This window comes from Haemaphysalis longicornis, unplaced genomic scaffold (genome assembly GCF_048455015.1).
Source record: "Haemaphysalis longicornis isolate Haplotype H1 unplaced genomic scaffold, Haemaphysalis longicornis Haplotype H1 scaffold_17, whole genome shotgun sequence".
Lineage (NCBI taxonomy): Eukaryota > Metazoa > Arthropoda > Arachnida > Ixodida > Ixodidae > Haemaphysalis > Haemaphysalis longicornis.
In genome coordinates, this window is record NW_027526276.1 from 5213189 (window position 1) to 5232934 (window position 19746).

General features: G+C 45.7%; 1 long non-coding RNA gene across 1 annotated transcript; it reads right to left on the bottom strand.

The window, feature by feature from the left end:
* Nucleotides 1-6238: 6238 nt before the first annotated feature.
* On the bottom strand, nt 6239-19264 carry LOC144166359 (uncharacterized). Its single transcript, XR_013321656.1, has 5 exons — nt 18763-19264; nt 17023-17145; nt 14626-14755; nt 10499-10688; nt 6239-6359 (listed from the first exon to the last, which is right to left on the bottom strand). It is a non-coding gene; the product is annotated as an uncharacterized LOC144166359 (long non-coding RNA).
* Between the last annotated feature and the right edge of the window lie 482 nt (nt 19265-19746).

Sequence of the window (19746 nt, forward strand, 5' to 3'; positions counted from 1 at the left end):
AAAACTCTTTTTTCTGTCTTTTTGATGTTTTGGATTATTGAAATTTCAACGAAATATATTCTCCACTTACGCTATCATAACCATGAAAGGTGAGACTTCTGCTAACACTGCATTTTTCCGGAAATAAAGGGCGTTACACAGTTCCCCATTATCGCTATTTATTAATTGGTATTTGCACTCTCTTTGCAGACTTTTTGTGGTTATTCTTCTGTTGCATCGGGAGATGTATAACTGCATATTTTCGATTTGTTCAAAACGTTTGTGGGAAAAGTTAATTTTTCTATTTCTTTGACATGTTGGTTTTCCAAAATTCTTCCCTACCAGTGATCTCCCTTAACACAATTATAACGATTAAAGGTGGACATTTTGCCAAACCCACGCTTTTGCGGAACTACAGTGTGTTAAATGGCCCTGGCTGAGGGTGTACACGGGAAAGCATGCGACATAATGGCGACGTTTCGTCTCCGTTTCCTCAGCAGCGAGACTGTCATGCAGGAACGCAGTAAGAGCGTGACAGTGCACACAAAATTTTTGGGCACTAACAAAATGCTAAGTAGATTTTAGCAGACAACGACAACTAAATCGAACGCGTACTGCTAATGCCGCGGCGAGCGTCCGTTCCTAGCTGAACGCCCTTCGACCACACCAGCGTCGCGGTGCAGCCACCACAGCTAACGGCGAAGCTCTCCTATAGCATGACAGCAGAGTTGCATGCCAGAAAAGCATCGAATGACTCTGGTATTATCGAAAACGAATCATGATTTTTTTTAGTGTCACTGCCGCAGATCGCTATTTTTGAAAAACGCGCGTTGTGCACCACGGAAAAGCGCCACGGAAAAGCGGTGACGTGGTCCGATCGAGCAACAGTCGAGCATTGCTTGCTGGGAAAGTGAAACAGCAGTTTCAAATGAGGGTTAGACGAGGCGCTCTAAGAAACTATAACAAGACCAGACCTGACAGGACCACTCTTTTCTGGTGTTGGTGTTATTAGGCCTCTGAAATTGCGTCATTACTGCTGTGTGGCGGCCATTTGCCGACTTAACTTCATTTGCAGCAGTAAGGGCATTCGGTAGCCACTTTGAAGGCGCAAGGCAGACAAAACAGAACTTTGGTTAATTCGAAAGATGTCTTCGTTTAAATTATGCTTACAACTTTAAACTAAATACACCTCCCAAATATTTTTGTAATTACCGTAGATGGGAATGACCGTGCGACTCGCTATCTCATTTCACGGACTTAAACCTATCATGTAATATACAGAGCGATGTGATTGGCCGAGGTCGGCTAAGGCAAATGCGAGTTAAGCAGGGCATATCCGCTTGCAGAACGAGTTATTTTCGCTGAAATGTAATTATGTTCATTTTATGCCAGGATGAATCGTGTCAAGCAATGGAAGTGGGGATTTTACACGTAAAAATAAAAGCCAAAGCCCGCGCTGCTGTTGGCACTGCACGCGCGATGTTGTACAGCTGCAGCCCTGCTCTTTGACGTTGTTTCATAAGACAGCGCCTGATTGGCGTAAGCAACACTACACAGTTTTAGTTTTACGTGGAGACAGAGTTCACGTACGCAAGCGTAAAACGTATACGTATCCCTTGCTCATGAAGTTTGAAACCCTTATAATTTTACATGGACGCGCGCCTCCCATTGGTAGGGCGCCTGGATTCACGCGCGCTCAGTCCAAACCCGCGCGTTACTCCTAGCGCCATCTGCTAACAGACACAGACTGTAGGAACTGGTGATCTCGCGAGTCCGTTGCTATGGAGAGGAAAAGTTCGCTGATTCGCAAGAGTTAAAAGCTGAAAAATCGCCCTTTTATCTACAAAACAATAGCTGTTTCCAGATTGGAACTATTGGTTGGCTTTAGAATAGGCAAATTGAACATAAAACCAACACCTTATACGTAATATCGCACCTAGGAATTAACGACGAAACTGTTACCGTTGCGAAGCGGCAGGGATAGGCAACGAATGTTGGTCAACTCTACGTGTGGAAGCTTTGTAAAGACCACAACGCAAAACGTCGAACCTCACGTACGTCAGTGATACTCAAGACGACCCTTTGAATTCTCACCACGCGCCCTTATCATCCGTGAGACATCTACGTACGCGAAGATACTACCGAAGTGAAACTAAAACTGTCTATTGTCTGACTTGACCCGGTTTGTCGAGGATACTCAATGGTTTATGAAACGAACACATCCCACCCGAACCAAATGATAAACACGTGGAATACGGTTAGAAACAAAGCGAGTCTGGATGCAATACCGAGTGGTGTGGTGGCGCCATGTAGGAGAAGTGATGTTAACAAAGCAACTGCAGAATAAACAGCGCAATAAATTTACTTGAAGATCAGCCCTTGTTGCATTATTGCAGACGTCACGAAATACACGATTTACCCGCAGAATAAATATTTAGACATAATTTAATAATTCCTCTATGAATAAAGCTTCGTTTGCTGCCGCACAAAGGCTGGGCGCACCATAAAACATCAAATCTTTCCAGTAAAACAAACATGCATTTGTCGACATGGCCTCTTGAAGACAGCCGTCAGTCAAACCACGAAGATGGTTACTCGCGGATTTTTCGCCCGACGGAACGTCGCCGTCTTTCACGGTGGGGTGCAGTATTTTTTTCTACTTTTGCACATCTATTCACTCCTGTCCGAATCCAAACCCCTTCGACAATGTCAAAATGGAATTATCGAATAGAGAGCGGCTTCATAACGCGAGGAACTCAGGTTCGATTCCGACCGTAAAAGACATTTTTTGTCGACTTCACCCGTACTAGTGTTACAGACGCCACTCGTCAGAACACTGAAGCTTCGTTTAAAAAGTCACCATGAGAAATAAAAGCGGCAGTTGGGTTGGCTGCGACGAGCGATTCACCGAGTGCCGCTCTGCGGTGGCCATAACTGCAACCTTCACAATGCTTCCAGGCGCGAAGGAAAGAGAGAAAAGGTTCGACGAAAATTGGCCGAGTCCCTTTAAAGGGGTTATAAATAGGGTGGCGAAGTATGCATAAGACCTGAAGCGTAGCAACGTGAAAACTTGGACGAGTTGGTGATTTGATGTGCTTGGCCATATTCTTTTTCATGCCGGTTTTTTTTTCATGTGTTTTTTTATGTTTTGTTTTCGATAATTTCGTCTATATTTCGAACTATTGGATAAATAAAATCCCGAAGTAAATCAGCGCTTCCTTAGTCAGCTTGCTTTCGTCCTTTGTTTCGTCGTTTGCGCTGTGGTTCAACAAGCCTGAAGCGGTCACCCTGTCTTCTCGCCCGAAAGCGCTGTGGATGCTGTGAGCTTAAAAGCTCGATGGATGCAACCTATAGACATTTGGAACATCATGATGGGAGAGCGCTTACAGACGTACACTAAAAAAAGAGACAACAAATCACGGAGCTGACAAAAAAAGACTTCATTTACAACATACACACACTTAAATACTACAACCTAAACACAAGTGACCACACATCATACGTACGTGACAACCGATTGCGTTATTTGTAAAACGTGGCAGGCAATAAAAACTATGTGGATGAGGGCGCGTGTTGTATATTTACACTACAGAGTGATTTAAAAATTTTAAAGTCGCCTTCATGCATAAGAACCAAAGGCACACTCAAGCAACACACCGCCTTTTTTATATTACATCGTTCGACAATCGCCCGTGTCTACGTGTCCCTTTGCACAGATAGTATATCTGTTTTCTGGAACACCGGCTGTGGTTTTCACACTGAAGCGAGCTCAGCCACGTGCGAGTATACGTGTTGTTTTATTTTATGGTTGAACGTGACAACGGAATGCAGGCGACGAGGTGCGCCCTAGTGGAGGGCTCCGAATTATTTTGACCACCTGGGCATTTTTCACGTGCGCCAAAACCTTGAATACACTGGCGGTTTTGCTTATCGCCTCTATCAGAAAACCGGGCGCCGCGGCCGGCAATCGAACACGCGTCCTCTTGCTTAGCAGCCAATGCCTTGCCAACTGAGCCACCGCGCGGGTGCGAGTAGGTTTTCCCTCCTAAAGACTGCTTGTGTACTATCAGTGCTACATTAAAGGTGCAGTGACGCAAACATTTTGCCTTTTTTTCATTGTGATAAGTACCGAATGACCTATTTATCATGTAGATCACTTGCAGCAGCGCGTGGTGGTTGTTTAATAGGAGACGTTTTTAATGCGGCCAGTCGCAGTCAAGGTTTAAGCAGGTGCCGTAAAAGGCTGCATTTGATATAAACAAAGCTGCCCGCGTCCCTGTCGGGCCGATATCACAGAGGAGAGCTGCCGCAGCGGTGTCAATTCCACGTCGGCGTCATTTTGTTCTAATGCACATACCTGTACTGGTCTACTCCGTCGGTTAATTAGAAGGCGACCGTGAAGGTGTTGCAGGCTCCACGAGTGGAATTTGCTGCCGCGGCTAGAGAACGACGCGCAACGCTCGAGGCACTGGGAGGGGAAGTGGAGAACGTGCAAGAAAGTTTACTGAGCAAAATTAAATTGTGGAGTGGCTCCTATTCCGTTATTCCAAGGGCAATCCTGCTGTCCGCTTCGTCAAACTATATTATCTGGTCGTACAGGCTCTAGCTGGATAAGAAGCGCTCCGGGAAGAAACCGGCCGGTCTGCCTCTAGGTCTGCCTATAGATGTGTTAGGCTTGGAATTGCCGCGAATATTCGATTGCATCTATAGTTAGCGGTTCAGAAGACAATTTTTAACGAGATTAGCCTTCGCATCAAAACATCCGTTCTCGTATGTGCTACCTTATTTGGGAATAAGTCCAATTTCATGGAGCGGTAACAAACAATCGTTCGAGCTACCTGCGCCGGGCTTAGCCACTTCGCGGCCAAAGCCGGTGCCTACATGGCGACCATGCGGCTCGCTCAATTCGGTTTCCGTATCCACGGCGCGTTTTCGCGTCCAGTGCAAGAAAACCAATAGAGATAGAGTCCTTGGAATCACTGTAGAATTTAGGTCGCGCGCGCTGCCCTATGAGCCAAGAAAATCCTTACGCCCCACCGCAACAGGTCGGTTCTTTCGTTCCCCGAGAGCACAACCACCGACCTCCGGCCGGAGCGGTAGGCCAGCGAAAAACGTCGGTAGTGCGGAGACGGCCAACAGAAACTCGTAACATATTTGGTGTTGTTTATTTACTCCACATGTAGTGAATTCCGGTGGCGCAAGCACCTCCGCTGGCTACTTGGTAGTGTTTCGCACACTTTAAAAGTGACGTTAAACATGTTCCAGGCTGTGTTTGCCACTGATATTTTGCAGACGATTTAAATGTTCACATCAATCTATCTCCGAAGCTAACTCGCCGTAACAACTTTGTGTCAGTACTCCTTTACTACAGCTCGCAATATAAATATAATATAAATGATCTTAAGAAGGGGACACCTACACACCTACTCGCACGTAGCTCAGACCTTTTCAGAGTGCAAATGCAAGCCTGGCTTACAGGAAACCGTGATAATATGGGTGCACAGGAAGAAGTTGACGGGCGAGATAATCGAGGCATAAAATGAAAGAAAAAACGGGGTGCCGTTCATTAGTGTGCCTTCAATTCATTTACGCGAATGTGAGCTTCAATTTTTAAATCACTCCCTAGTGTAAATATAAAACGGTAGCCTTCATCCCCAGAGTTTGTACCTTCCTGCCACGTTTTGGAAATAACACGATTTATTGTGACGTATGTCTGATGTGTGGTCACACAGGTTTCGGTTGCAGCTACTTTATTATCAGTTTATTCTAATAAAATATCAGTTGCGAGTCAGCGCTGTGGTTTGTCGTCTCTTTACTTAGTGTCCTTGTGTAAGTGCGCTACCGTCAAGAAGTTTAAATGTAATACCAACTAGCCCAGTTGCGACTTCCCTGTCCGAAATCCCGCCACGCCGGGCATAGCGGAAGCTGCTGCCGGTCAAAATAGTGGATTATTGTAGTGGAGACCCCGCCATGCCAAATGGCGGGCACTTTCGGGCACGCCGCTGGCGGGCATTGGCGGGCACTATTGGGGGGCATGGTGGTACAGATGGTCGCATACCCGTCTAGCGGGCTTAGGCGTCACTTGGGGGGCATGGTGGTACAGATGGCGGCATACCCGTCTAGCGGGCATAGACGTCACAGGGAGAATAGTGGGTCGTGAATTTTTCTGGAATGGCAGCCGTCTTGACAGAATATGCATAGAATGCGTGGCTGCCGGGACACTTTTGCTGCTTAATGTGGAAAAAGTAATGCGAAACCGTGCGCTCACACCACAGCTTCATTTTATTGTGCACAGACCCTCTTTTCACGGCGGCTCGCCTCTGTAAATAACCTCCACAGGTACTTGAGGGCATAGTTGACGCACATTTCACCAGGGGATTCTGAAAGTAGAAGGCAGGCCACATATCTGGTCAAGGAAACTCACACAGACCTTCCATTTTTTGTTTGTTCGCAATAAAACGTCCTCTTTCCTTCTTATTAACATTTTGAGTCGCCGTCTTATTCTGATATATGAACTCAGCCTGGTTTAAGGATGAACGAGTGAAAACCATTGACAAAAAAAAAAAAACTACGGGAAATATAGTTCTCACCAAAAATATTTTCTGCCTTTCATTAACATACTGAAACCACAGGGCGTGGAAAGGAATAGTATAACAGTAAGAGGCCTAACACAAGCGCTGACCCGCAACCTGTATTAGCAAAATGGAAAAACACATGCAGGTGCGCGCAGGCGCAGAGGGAGAAGAAAATATTGATGCACCTTTGCAAACAATATTGCACTGAAAAACAAGAAAACACAGGATAAAGCGTGTGTAGAGGGGGTTGAGAAATCACTTGAGCATATAGCCGACAATCCTGGCTTCTTTTTTGTGGAGCGTAATCAAGGTGTGGCTTACGCAGTCAGCTTTTTAAATGTTCACGTAAAAGGCTTCTAGTATCTCCCTAACCATTCCATTTCTAAGCTCGAAGTGCCCCTTGCTATCATCGAAACAGGGATTGCACCCACACTTATTGCAAGTTGCGGGTGAAATTGCGTACGTGCGATCTTTTATCGTCCCCGAGTGCGCTTCTAGTCTTACATTTAAGAAGGGCTCCACCTGCCCCATGTACTCTCCTTCACAAGACAGCGGTATTAGGTAAACGGCAGACATTTTACAAGGCAACAAGCACACGTGTGTTTACACCATGTGAACGTTTTTTTGTTGTTCACCAATGAAAAAAATAAAGCCGGCCTATTTTGTTCTTAGCTGAGTAAAAGGGTTGCATACTATATAGGGACCCCACATTTTTTGCTTGCGTGCCGTTTTGTGCATGTACGGCAAGACAACTCAGCAAAGGAACTCGTGAAACGTGCGGTCATGCCCTACATGCACAAGATGGCACATGGGCTGAAAAATGTGGGGTCTCGATATGGCGTGCAAATCCTTTTCTCAGCTAAGAACAAAATAGGCAGGCTTTGTTCGTTGGTGAACAAAAAGCGTCCACATAACGCCAGTTTTACAACTTCCAAAGTCAAGCACACGCGTGCTTTTGTGCCTTGTAAAATGCGTGTCGTTTACCAGATACTGCTCTCTTGCATAACAGTGTACGTGGGGCATATGGGAGCTGCTGAAAAGAGCACCCACAGACGATAAAACATCACACGTATGCAAATTTACCCGCACAGTGAAGAAAAGTGTGCATGCAAACCTCGATTCGGTGATAATGAGGGGCTCTTCGAGCATAGAAATCGGATGCTTAGGATTATAGTAGAAGCCTTAAACATTAACATTTATAAATCAAAATATTCCGGCACTCCTTGGGCTGCACCGTCCGGCTGCTTCCTGTGGGTACTGCGGGCAGACCAGCCGCTGCCCCAGCCGAATGCCACCGCTCACGTTGGAATGCATTTTGTGCGTCTCATATGGCGTGAAAATGTGTAAATGCCTTTTCATTTGATGTGTCATCATGCCACAGCTTACTGCCTGAAAGCACATTCAAGGAAAACGAGAACTAATTCTTATGCCAGGCTTGACCACGCTGCACACAGATGCAGTGTGTCACAGCGTGTCGCATGTCGAGAATGAAGGGTGTTGCGCGTTCTCGTCAAAATCACGAACTGTGTGGTTCGATTTTGTGGGGACCTGTGTTTCCCTACGCCTTGCCTGCACATGCTTTCGCGAACCAGGAGCCGCCATTTTGGGCGGGCGGCGCATCGCGTGAGCCATGACCTCTTCGTGACCCCATGCGATGCGCCGAAGCCGAACCCGTGCGCGAGTCTTCGGATTCCTCAGGGCTAGTGTACGGCTCGTAGCACTTTCTCTAGCGAAGCTAGCCAGGGTCCTCTGCTATCCCGTACGTTAGCCCACAATTTGTAGTGCCAGTCTTTCTAATGTGCATTGTTATACCCAGGTGTTTACAGCTACTTGCCATCTTTTTAATTCCCACATTTAAGTCCCGTGCTCAGACAGAAATTCACATGCACAGAGGCCATCCGTTCAAGTGTGACAGCGCCGCTGTTGACTGCACTAACAAGCAATGCAAGCACAAAATATTAGTGCAAAAATATCCTGAAGAAATAAGCGTATAGATATACAATGAGACAAACCCACAGAAGCATAATAGAAAGACACACATCGCTTGCGTATTTTTGCTTACTTCACTCCTAGTGTGCCATTCACTGCTTTACTCCTACATGAAGTCTAATCACCCTATAAATTTTCCTGGGTCTCACGGTGCTGTGCAAATGGGTCATCACGCTGAACTGAAAACAGTGAATCAAGCAGTTTGGCACAAACAGCAAAAAAGTGTGGCTGCATGTTTCTTCCAGAAACCTGTTACTGACCCCCTTGACGTCCATTGCTGACTTTGGGTATTTACAAGCGTGCTGTCAATCATTCTCGCTCAAATTGTGGCCTGTGAGGATCTATTTTGCTGCACTACCCTTTTGTGGTCAGTTGCTGTAGGTGACGTTGCCATATTCGAGGGATTAGCTGCACACTCGCCCTTCCCACATACCCGTGCTGCAACGCAAGCAAAGGGTTGATTTTCGCAGACCTTGGCCTCGTAAAATAAACACAGCTAACTTCTAGAAAAACTGAGTTAGTGACTGCAACTGCATTTAGGTCAATAAACGGGCTTTCTAAACTGGCGTGCCACACCTTTTCTTTTTTGCTGCTCGTGCCAAGCTGCTGGATAGGAAGTACTTTCGGTTCAACATGAAGACCCATTTGCACAGCGCTGCAAGCCTCCAGAAAATTTATAGACTTCGCACATGTATACGCTTGAGTAAAGTATTAAATTGGGGGAGTTGGCTAAGTTCATTTCGTACAACAGTGCAAACACACAGACAGAAGGAAGGAAAAACATGCAAGCTCTGTGTCTTTTCTTCCTTATGCTTCTGTGTGTTTGCACCATCGTACGATATCTATACGCCTATTTCTGTGGGTTAGTTCTTGCATGAAGACTTTGCAGTTGTGTTGGTTGTTAGTGCAGTCAACAGCAGCGCAGTCATGCTTGAACGGGTAGCTTCCATACATAGTGTATTTCACGCAGGGCATGGTGACTTGGAGGTGGGATTTAAAAAGAAAGCAAGCGGCTGTAATAACCCGGGTACAACAGTGGGCATCAAGAAGTCTGGCACTACAAAATAGAGCCACACAAGTCATGATTTTGTCGAAAACAACATGCCACACACTGCATTCACAGTCTGTGCAGCATGGTCAAGCCTCGCATAAGAATTAGTTCTCGTTTTCCTTGAATGTGCTCTCTGGTGAACAAGCTAACTGTGGCATGATACATCAAATAAGAAGGCGCTTACCAATTTTCAAGCCACACGAGACGCACGATATGCAGTCCACGATGCGAGCGATGCCACGCTGCGGGGGCGGCAGCTGGCGTGCCCACATTCCCCCACAAAGTGCTTGCATGGCAGCACACTGATCACAGAAAAATGCTGCGCCCAGGGAGAGCCAGGCAATTATGGTCTATAAAGGTGACTGCGTAAGCCAGACCTCGATTACGTCCCACAAAAAAAAAAGCCAAGCTAGTTGGCCATATGCTCATGTGACTTGTCAGCCCCTCTCCACACCCCTTTTCGTCCAACTTCTTGTCTTTTTAGCGCATTATCCTATGCAAAGCTGTATCCGTCTTTTCTTCTCCCTCTGTGCAGGTGCATAGTTGCATGTATATGCGCATTCTTTCTGTTGCCTAATAAACACTAGTTCGAGTCAGGACTAGTGTTCTTCCCCTTTTTGTTGTCCTGTTCTTTTCCAGCGTGTTGTTTCCCACAATCATAAATGTCTGAAGTCCCCTCCCATTTTTTAACTAGAAACTACCCCTCAGCCTGAACTCAAGTTGAAGAGCTGGGAACAGGTTTTTTTTCTGTAATTAATACCTATTCCCCAGTAAAAATACCAACTCAAAACCGGCGTGTCAGCCAGTTGGAAACATCTTATATGCTCTAAATATTACATGAATTGACAATGTAATCTTTACCTATTTTTTTAAAAAGCGCACGATAATATAGATGTTCACATACTTTTTCAAGTTCCACATTGATGAAAGATGCTGTCTTCTCTATCGCCCATGCCATGCTGTAGAAGGTCTGCCCTGTCCATCCTGTACCGCCGCTTCTGTAGGGTTGCCAGATCGAGGCAGAAGTCTCCATAGGATGTGTTCCGCATCAGCCACGTCCATTTTTCGTCAGGCACATCCACATTTGGACCAATCTGCACTTGCAATTAGAAAACAAAGCAATTAATTTTAAAATCCCAACTGATCAACTTGCACTCTTTGAATCAGGTATAAAGTACTATATCCTGTGTTGAGGTTGTACCTTACTTTATTAGAAAGCTAAATGATGTAACCAAACTTTACTGGTCACATAAATCCAAAGATTTGATCAAATAAATGTTGTCGTGCTCTGCAACATGCTATACAACTGGTTCTCAAATGGGGGTCCGCAGACCCCAAGGGGGTCCGCGAGAGCACTTCAGGGGTCCGTGAAGCCTCTTTCAGAACTTTTACCCTGCCACTGTTTTCTCGATTTTGCCAGAACTTTCTTGATATGCAAAAAGGTGGCCTCGCTGCATTACATGTATGTTTAGTTTCTCTGCATAGTGCATATTTTAACACCTTCTTTCCGCACAACATGCCAGCTATGACAAGAGATAAAAAGGCCTACCTAAGGCAGCATATAACTGTTCGAAGACTTGTACATACAAGTACAAATCGGTTGACATAATGACACCGATCAACATATGCTCAATCGTGTGGTCCCCACTGTTTCGCAAGCCAAGAAGGGGTCACTGGGGCAGTCATGGCTGCGAACCACTGCGCTGCTATACTATTGAAGATTTGGTAGGCCAAAAGATAACACACACCCGCCTTAGTGGCTAAGGCGTTGCGCTGCCGAGCACAAGGGCATGGGTTGGATTCCCGGCCAATTTTACCCTAGTGGCGCGTAGATGGGCAAAGAGCAAAGCCGGCCGCCCCACCTAGCTTAATTTTGGTTAAACTAAGATTATGTCTGGTTATGCTTGGAAACTCGGCCAAGTATTATGTGTAGTTGTTTTGAAATGCGGACAAGTTTTAAAAGAAAGCTTTCTGCCTCTACCAGCCAACGGTTTCTTCGTGGAGTGCGCAACAAGAAACTCCCAACGTGGCTGAGGAGGAGGAGGAGGGCCCTTTTCACTCATGGAGCACTGTGTAGATGGAGCGGCAAAGGGCGCTATTACCCAGCGTTCCCCGAATGCCGGAGTTGCTTTCGGAGCTGTGCACCCCGGTGGGCACGTTGGCTAAACCATTCCGTTGGCTTTGTCATCTGCTTTAGCGACGGTTGTTTGGGCCTGTTCTTGTGCAGCTTCGCGTACATTGCACGCTTCCTTCACACGACTTTTCTAACTTGCTCTACAGCACCTCCTGGGTAACCCAGATCCGACAGAATTAAGTGGCCATACACCAAAGGTACGTTTAGGATTGGTTTGGAGGGCAGGAAAACAAAATGTACAGACCCCTTTACAGACATCTGGTCACTAGAGAAACGCTACCTTTTGCGCAGTGCTTGCCACAAATGGGACTCTGTTTTCTAAATTACTGAATACAAATTTGGTTATGTTTTAACAGGCATTACAGAAGGCAAAAGAATCAACAGGATCTGATAAATAGCGATTATAAAAGTTCCCTCAGCTTTCTCGCAATTCTCAACCTTACTAAGCTAACTAGTTATCGGTATAAATGGGAATCACTAAGCTCACATGCCGAATTGCTTCGGTGTCTGCGCTTGTGTCGTGCAGTGGTGTAGCCCCTAGCTAGATCATCAGAATGATGAGGTTCCGCTGTCTCACCCTTAGAAAAACTCTCGTCACCGTTTTCTTTTTGCTGACGCACGGCCGGGATACAGCGGCGGCGTCCGGCGCTCTAGCCCGGCCATGGCCAACACTGCTGCAATCGGGACGCCGCCCCCGTGAATTCCAGATAACGGCTGGCAGAATATGTGGTTTCACTCTTTGCACTGCCACGTTTGTGAATTCAAGTGACGGCATGGGCAATTGTTGTGGGTGTCGTTTGCAGCTTTGCTTTCCAACCACCTTTAAAGCGTGGATTGGAAGCAAAATTTTTTTTGCTCGGTGTCGTCGTTAGACCCCAAAAGAGGAATGACCACTCAGTGATGAAAGAATGTACAACGTATGCGTGCCAACCAACTTTGCAATGAAGCCCAATGTGTGCGGTGGCCACTTTTTTAATTGGAGGTGAAAAGCATAAGTGCGTGCATGTTCCAAGATTTTGGCACACATTAATGATCCCCAGGTGGTCAAACTTAATCTCGAGCCCTCCACTACAGTGTGCCTCATCGCCTTTGTAGCGTCAGTGAATACACCATACAATCAATTAATGCAGCTCGAAGGGTAATGGAGAGCACAGAGGGACAATCGTTTGCTAAAGAACTTTTTGAACTCCTTTGCTCTCAACCATTTGGCTGTGTGGTCTGGTGTCTGGGATGCTAATTAAGTTGATTAATGTTAATGTTTCACCGACATTTGGCTTCTTTCACTGCACTAATTCATGCAAGGATTGAGCCATAGTGAAGCTGCAGGATTTCTTTCTACGCGAACGCTGCAGAACCCAGCAGCACACGTTTGTACAAGTTTGAAATTGTCTGTTTACATGTTCCGCGATGCTTTGCACTGTGGTAGTAGTAGTCATCATATGCAAAAATATCATCGTGGTCCTTTTGACGAGCACTGCATGCGCCACTTGACAACAGCTGGGGCGCAGTGGTGCGCTTAAGTGCACGACGCATGCGTTGCTTTCCTCGATTTGCGTCGAGGTTTCATGGAGCAGGTGTTTAGCAACTGTGGCGTTGCTGGTCGCTAGGCAACCCGAGGCACTCCTCCAACATTTTGCTTTTTTTTTTTTGCTAAAGGCACTCTGCATGCAGGGGTCAGTTGGCGGTTACTCGAGGCACACGCTCACGAGAGCTCGGCATTTTTTGGGTATTTTAAACGCATTAGCGCCACACATTACAGCCAGCTACAACAGTTGCACTGTTCAAACAGCGCGCATGAGAGAAAAATGCTGCATGAAAGCCAGTCCGTAGTCCAGCATTCCAGTGTCTATGAGTATATACTGGCAGATTGACCATAACGTGCTTTCATTTCTATTTATCACACTGCGCACCAGGGGGGAAGTCTTGTACTAGCACCATCATCATCATCAGTGCCATCATCACCACGAGTATGAAATGGCTGATCAAACACGACTGCCCACCTCGGCGGCTGGTCTTCAGCGCTCCCAGTTCTGGCCGGGCCTACGCGTACACAATAATGTAGCAAGCCGCATCCGCAACAACCAAATCTGCTTCTTAAAATAAATTCTAATCTACCCAAAATGTTTGTTTAATGCTTTTGAAGTAAGCCATAACCGAGCACATGCAACTGAGAAAACAGTGTTAATAGAATAGCTTATTGCAGGACAGCTATTGAAATGTGTGACGGTAAAACTCTGGAGTGCTGTATCACTGCTTCGTGCGGGTTATTTTTATGCGTACACGATTGAAACCAGGTCATTCATCTTTTACAAATAGCTGCTGCAATCAGGCCACTATTCGTAAACTCGAAGCGCCAAGGCTAGTACAGAGGCCACATTGTCTACTGCGACTTGTGTGGTAGGAACACGTTACACTTCTTACTGTACACGTTTTTCACTGCTTTTTCACAACATAATTAGCCACGACAAAGTATTGTTCTTCCATAGAAAGAAAAGTGCGAAACAAGCCACTTCCGGCACGTATCTGCAGGCTGTCGGGAGCGGCTGCCGTTCTCAGCATCGGTTCCCAAAACCCAAACCCCAATTATTGGACCGTCTGTGCTGTGTGCAATCAGGTTTTAAACCAGTTGCTGACGCTACCGTTCTTTTTATGTCGACTATTAGACAGCATTCTTGCATGGCCAAAAATTGAAGTGCAGTTGTACTTTAAGAACCAATATTTTCTAAGAAATAACTGTTCTTAGAACTTTGCTCTTGAGTGCTGGTCATGCATCCAGCTGAAGTGGTAAGTTAAAAGAAAAGTGCTGCCGAGATTTAAATTGCAGGCTAAATTCTGGTTTTTTGGCTCCTTATGATTCATTAGTGTACAGCAACGACAAGGGAAAAAATTCTGCTTACCTGCCCATCTACAGCTGCAAACATTTTCAAAACTGGCTCAGGGAGGAAGGGAAGAGGGGACACCACAGCTCCAGCAACACCTTTCCTCCAGCAAGCGAACCTGGTGGTGGTCGCACCGGCACTGCAACTGCTAAAAGCAGATACAAATGAGGATCAGGCTCAATATACTGAAACAGTTCAAATGCAAACATAAAGGCCCAATGCAATGCATTGAAAGTCCACGTAGGTTCCTAAGAAAAATGGTCAGCCGTGTGGTTAGCTGTCTGCTCCAAGCAATGCTATTATGGGCAATAATTGTTGCATTGTGCACCAGAAGGCACTAATTATCAGGACAGAAGTGCGGTGGATCTTAGTAGCATATTCTACTGTCACCGCACATCTGCCACCAATTTGTTTTACGAGAAAGCCCTGGAAGCAGGTGCACATTCTCGAGACTAGCCTGCAGCCGGCAAAGGTTATTCTCCTCTACTCCCTCATTGGTAGCCATTTGCTTGCAGCGTGATCAGCGTCAAATATGTTTGTCCGATTCTTCGCCAGCTTTTTTTTATGTCCACATGTACTAATTAACTGGAACTGCCAAACAAGTGGGAGGAAAAAGTGCAGAGCTGGAAAGCAGTAAAAGCTTTCTAAGCACTAAGATGAGAATAAGCATGTTTGTTTCGATGCCCACGTCACCCTGACATAACGAACCAGCAGAGCACACGTGGAGATCATTAATGAAGAGAGGCCCGGTAGAAAAAAGAAAATATGGTGGGCCATATGATGTTTTTTTTTCCTTTTTTACTGTTCATCACCATCACCATGCTTCACCGCACTTCCAGATGTGATGTCTGCTGCTAGACTAACCATTCAGTGAGAGGGGGCACACATCCACACTAGTAATTTAAGTTGCCGTGGGTGATTATGAAGCCCAAAGAAGCCTTGCTTTGAAAAAATAAAAAAAACATGCCATGGCCAAGAGCCCCTGGTGAAGAACTCAAATGTGAAACCTGAAACCTGCAACACTTAATCCTGAATAACCCACTGGCAACTTGTTCTCTATAGTTCAAAGGCTTGCGGTCACTCACATGAAGAAAAAGGTTAAAGATAACTTCGTTTAGCCATCATTAAGTGCATGCCATCCTAGTCATGCATAAAACTAATTTGCAGTTATAGCTCCATATTAATTACAAGCTAGTTAGGTAAGTCAACACCTCTTAGCCTCCCAATTCGGGCTGTGGTATCGTGACGGCTCTCCTCCTCGTTTTTTGGATAAAGCCAACTATTACAAGACTACCTCCATCTTTTTTTACTTGACACTTGTAACATCTTATATTTCTGCTTCAAAATGCGGTTAAATTATGTGCATGTTCATGGTGGAACAAAACTGCTCACAGGGTAAGAAAACTAATAATAAACTGAGCACATCAAGCTCACTATTTTGCTCAACCGGTGTTGCAGGTTTAAAAAGCTGTAAGATGCGCCAAAACATAAGAACAAACCCCGAAGTAAATAAGCAGACGCCATCACGCTAGCCGAAAGCCAACACCAAGACTCGTTACGTTTAATTACAAACTGAACCAGTTCTAGGCAGCAATATGATGAAAGCAGTGATAACTTATCTAGATTCGTGCAAAGATGGTGCAAGTTTGAAAATTAGACTTCGTTATGTTACCTAGCCATCTGATCGGTCAACCTTATCTGTGTCAAAACATTATAAGCAAAGTAGTAACACTGCTAAGGCTCAAATGCTTTTTAAAACAATCCTTAAACTCAAATAGGCAAATTCAGCTTAAGCAGACACCATCACGCTAGCCGAAAGTCAACACCAAGCCTCGTTACGTTTAATTACAAACTGAAACAGTTCTAGGCAGCAATATGATGAAAGCAGTGATAACTTATCTAGATGCATGCAAAGATGGTGCAAGTTTGGAAATTAGACTTCGTTATGTTACCTAGCCATCTGATCGGTCAACCTTATCTGTGTCAAAACATTATAAGCAAAGTAGTAACACTGCTAAGGCTCAAATGCTTTTTAAAACAATCCTTAAACTCAAATAGGCAAATTCAGCTTAAGCAGACACCATCACGCTAGCCGAAAGCCAACACCAAGCCTCGTTACATTTAATTACAAAGTGAAACAGTTCTAGGCAGCAATATGATGAAAGCAGTGATAACTTATCTAGATGCGTGCAAAGATGGTGCAAGTTTGGAAATTAGACTTCGTTATGTTACCTAGCCATCTGATCAGTCAACCTTATCTGTGTCAAAACATTATAAGCAAAGTAGTAACACTGCTAAGGCTCAAATGCTTTTTAAAACAATCCTTAAACTCAAATAGGCAAATTCAGCTTACTGAAATTGAAGAAGGAACATAATGCAAGACAATTCACAACTGCAGAAAAGCAATGTGGTCACCATTTTTTTACTAGGCCCGAACACACTCAACGTCCCACGAGAAGTCTCGTCCATTGACTGGGAGTACGTCGTGCCCGTTCTTTATCTTCAAAGCAACTTCTCTGCCTGCAAGCGGCCAATGGCCTGCAAAATGCAGATTATGATCAACCAACATGCCAGACGCAGTCATTTTCCTCGAACCTGGTGCACCCAACATGCAGAATCACAGAGATCACCAGGCTGCCTTGCCCACTGTAGGGTAGATTATGAAAATCACTCCTATACAACATTAGGCTGAGCGTAAACATGCCGTAACTGACAAAAACCACGGGGCATGAATATCAGCAATCAATATTTCGAATGATCCTTCTAATATTTCTCTGAGAATTATTGGTAAGAACAGTAACATTTACCGCAATAATAGCACAAAAAATAAAATGACAAGGCAAACATTTATTTTGAAATATACACGCTCTGCGCATTCAGAAGCTACGCCACTCGAAAGATGTGTAGAGGCATGCGGGAATGTGGTCTGTTCACACAAGTGTTGTATACAGGGGTGCAAAACTTGGGCTTTACATATCAGGGAAGTTTGTCTGAAGGTAAAACGTTCCCAGATGGAATGCACAAGACATTTAGCAGCTGCTCATTTATTTACATGAAAAAGAACTGAGAACCCCTTTTTTAGTTTGGGGGTTCCACGCACTGAATCTGCACCCAGACTACGGGATGCGCGAATTTGAGGGATCCTCCCAATTTAAACCACCCTGGTTTCGTAAAAATGCACTGAAATATCGACACTACTGTTTTTTTTTTGTATCTATCAGAAGAACTGCAATGGCCGCGGATCACTACCGAAAAAGCCAGCGCAGATAAAACAGGCATGCTCTTTTGAAGCACTTGCGCTTCTGCAAGGTAACTTTTCACAATTAGGAATGAAATGAAAGGAGTGCCTCGCGGAGAATATGATACTTTGGATGGGCATGGGAGAACCAGAAGGCAAACCCCTTTCGACATGGAGAGTCTGAACGCACATTTTATTGCCACTTACACAAAGTTTCGACCTCTACAGCGCGCGCAAGGCAGCGGCCACCTGGTTACAACAACGCTGTTTATCCGTCCGTAGCACGCCAACGTCTAGACGAGGCACGATACGCGCAATGTTTCAACGTGGTCGCATAAAAATTCGTATGAATGCATATTCCCGAGGCGGCTGACGGACGCACAACACTATTCACGCTCATAATTGAACACATTAATACTGAAACATTCATAGTGCGGAGCCTGCTAGGGGGCCCTAAATATACTCCGATACCCTGCTCTAGACTGAATTCAAGGCACACCCCGCGTTTTACCTTTTTTTTTTTGTTAGTGTACAGTTCTCCTAGAGAGAGTACTCAGCCGATTACACAGCTACGCATTATTTTTATAACCTGGAGGCTGGAGGGAAGTGGTATTTTTGGGTGGCTCATAGCGAAGAACAAGGCGGTAGCGTTTTCGGTGCGGTCAGTTTGACTGACACATGATTCTACTTCGCACAACCCACGGCGCAAGCTTTGGAGCAAGTGCTGCTTACATAACTGACAAGACGGAAAAGGTCGCTTGTCAAATGCCAAATCTGCGTAACGCCGATATGATAGATATCGCACACCAACGCGAGCGATACGTTGCACACACAGAACGTCAGTCCTAAGGGCCGGCACCGGCTCGACAACAGTGCTCCGTTAAATACACTGGACTAGTAAACGACGTTTCACTTACCTTAACTGCCCAGCCGTACTTGGTCGTCCGGTAGATAAATCCATAGTCATCAAGTAACCAGAAATTTCACGCCGCTGAGCATTTACCGAATCGTAGAACCACTGCACGCAGCCATGACGGTGGGAGCCGAGCGAGCCGCCGAAACGTCGCCGCCGTCGTCTGTGTCGCGCTGCCCCCCTGCCGGCGGCCAACTGAGTCGAGTGACGCGCGCCGTTCAAAACGCGTTAAAAATAAATAAAACTCTAGCATTGTCATGGACGCCTAAGCTGTCGGTGAACGGTAAGGTCAGGTGCCACTTACATCCAGCAGGAGTTGAGAGCCTGTTCTGTAAGCAAACAGTACGTGTTCCATGAGCTATTTCATGGCGTGACGGGGGCTGCAGGCGACAACGGCTAGGAACGACGGTGGCGGTTCTCTCGCTGGCTTCGTAGTGTTGCATCTTTTCATATACATGCAGAGGCCGGCATATCATCTTGTAGTTCATATATTAGATAAGTTCGCGTTATGCACGCCTGTGCGCACGCAGGTCGGCTTACTCAAGTGAAGCTTCGTTTCTAGGCCTGGAGGTATATCACTGGCTAAGCTTCCAAATACTTTACGTGCGAATATAAACATGCTCCGCTCACAACAAATTGCATGGGCGCTGTCGATATCTATACCGCTTTTTTCGAACGCTCATGGCGCTATTCACTGTTAGCGCATTTTAACGGCAAACGACGGTGGGCATTGCCAAGGAGAAAAAAGGGCGTCCCCATCGCAGACGATCAGTCAACACTATTAACGCCAGCATGGTTGTGGTGGGTCACGTTGACCAGCAAGGCCACCAGTATTGCCCAGGATAGCCGAGGTGCCCACCTAACCTACCGCCATTATTCCCACCTACTCCCAGCTTTAAAAACGTTGCCCAGGTAAGTTTCCAGTATTGATCACCATGCCCACCTGATTTCCCAGGATGCCCACCTGATTTCCCAGCAGAATTTATGG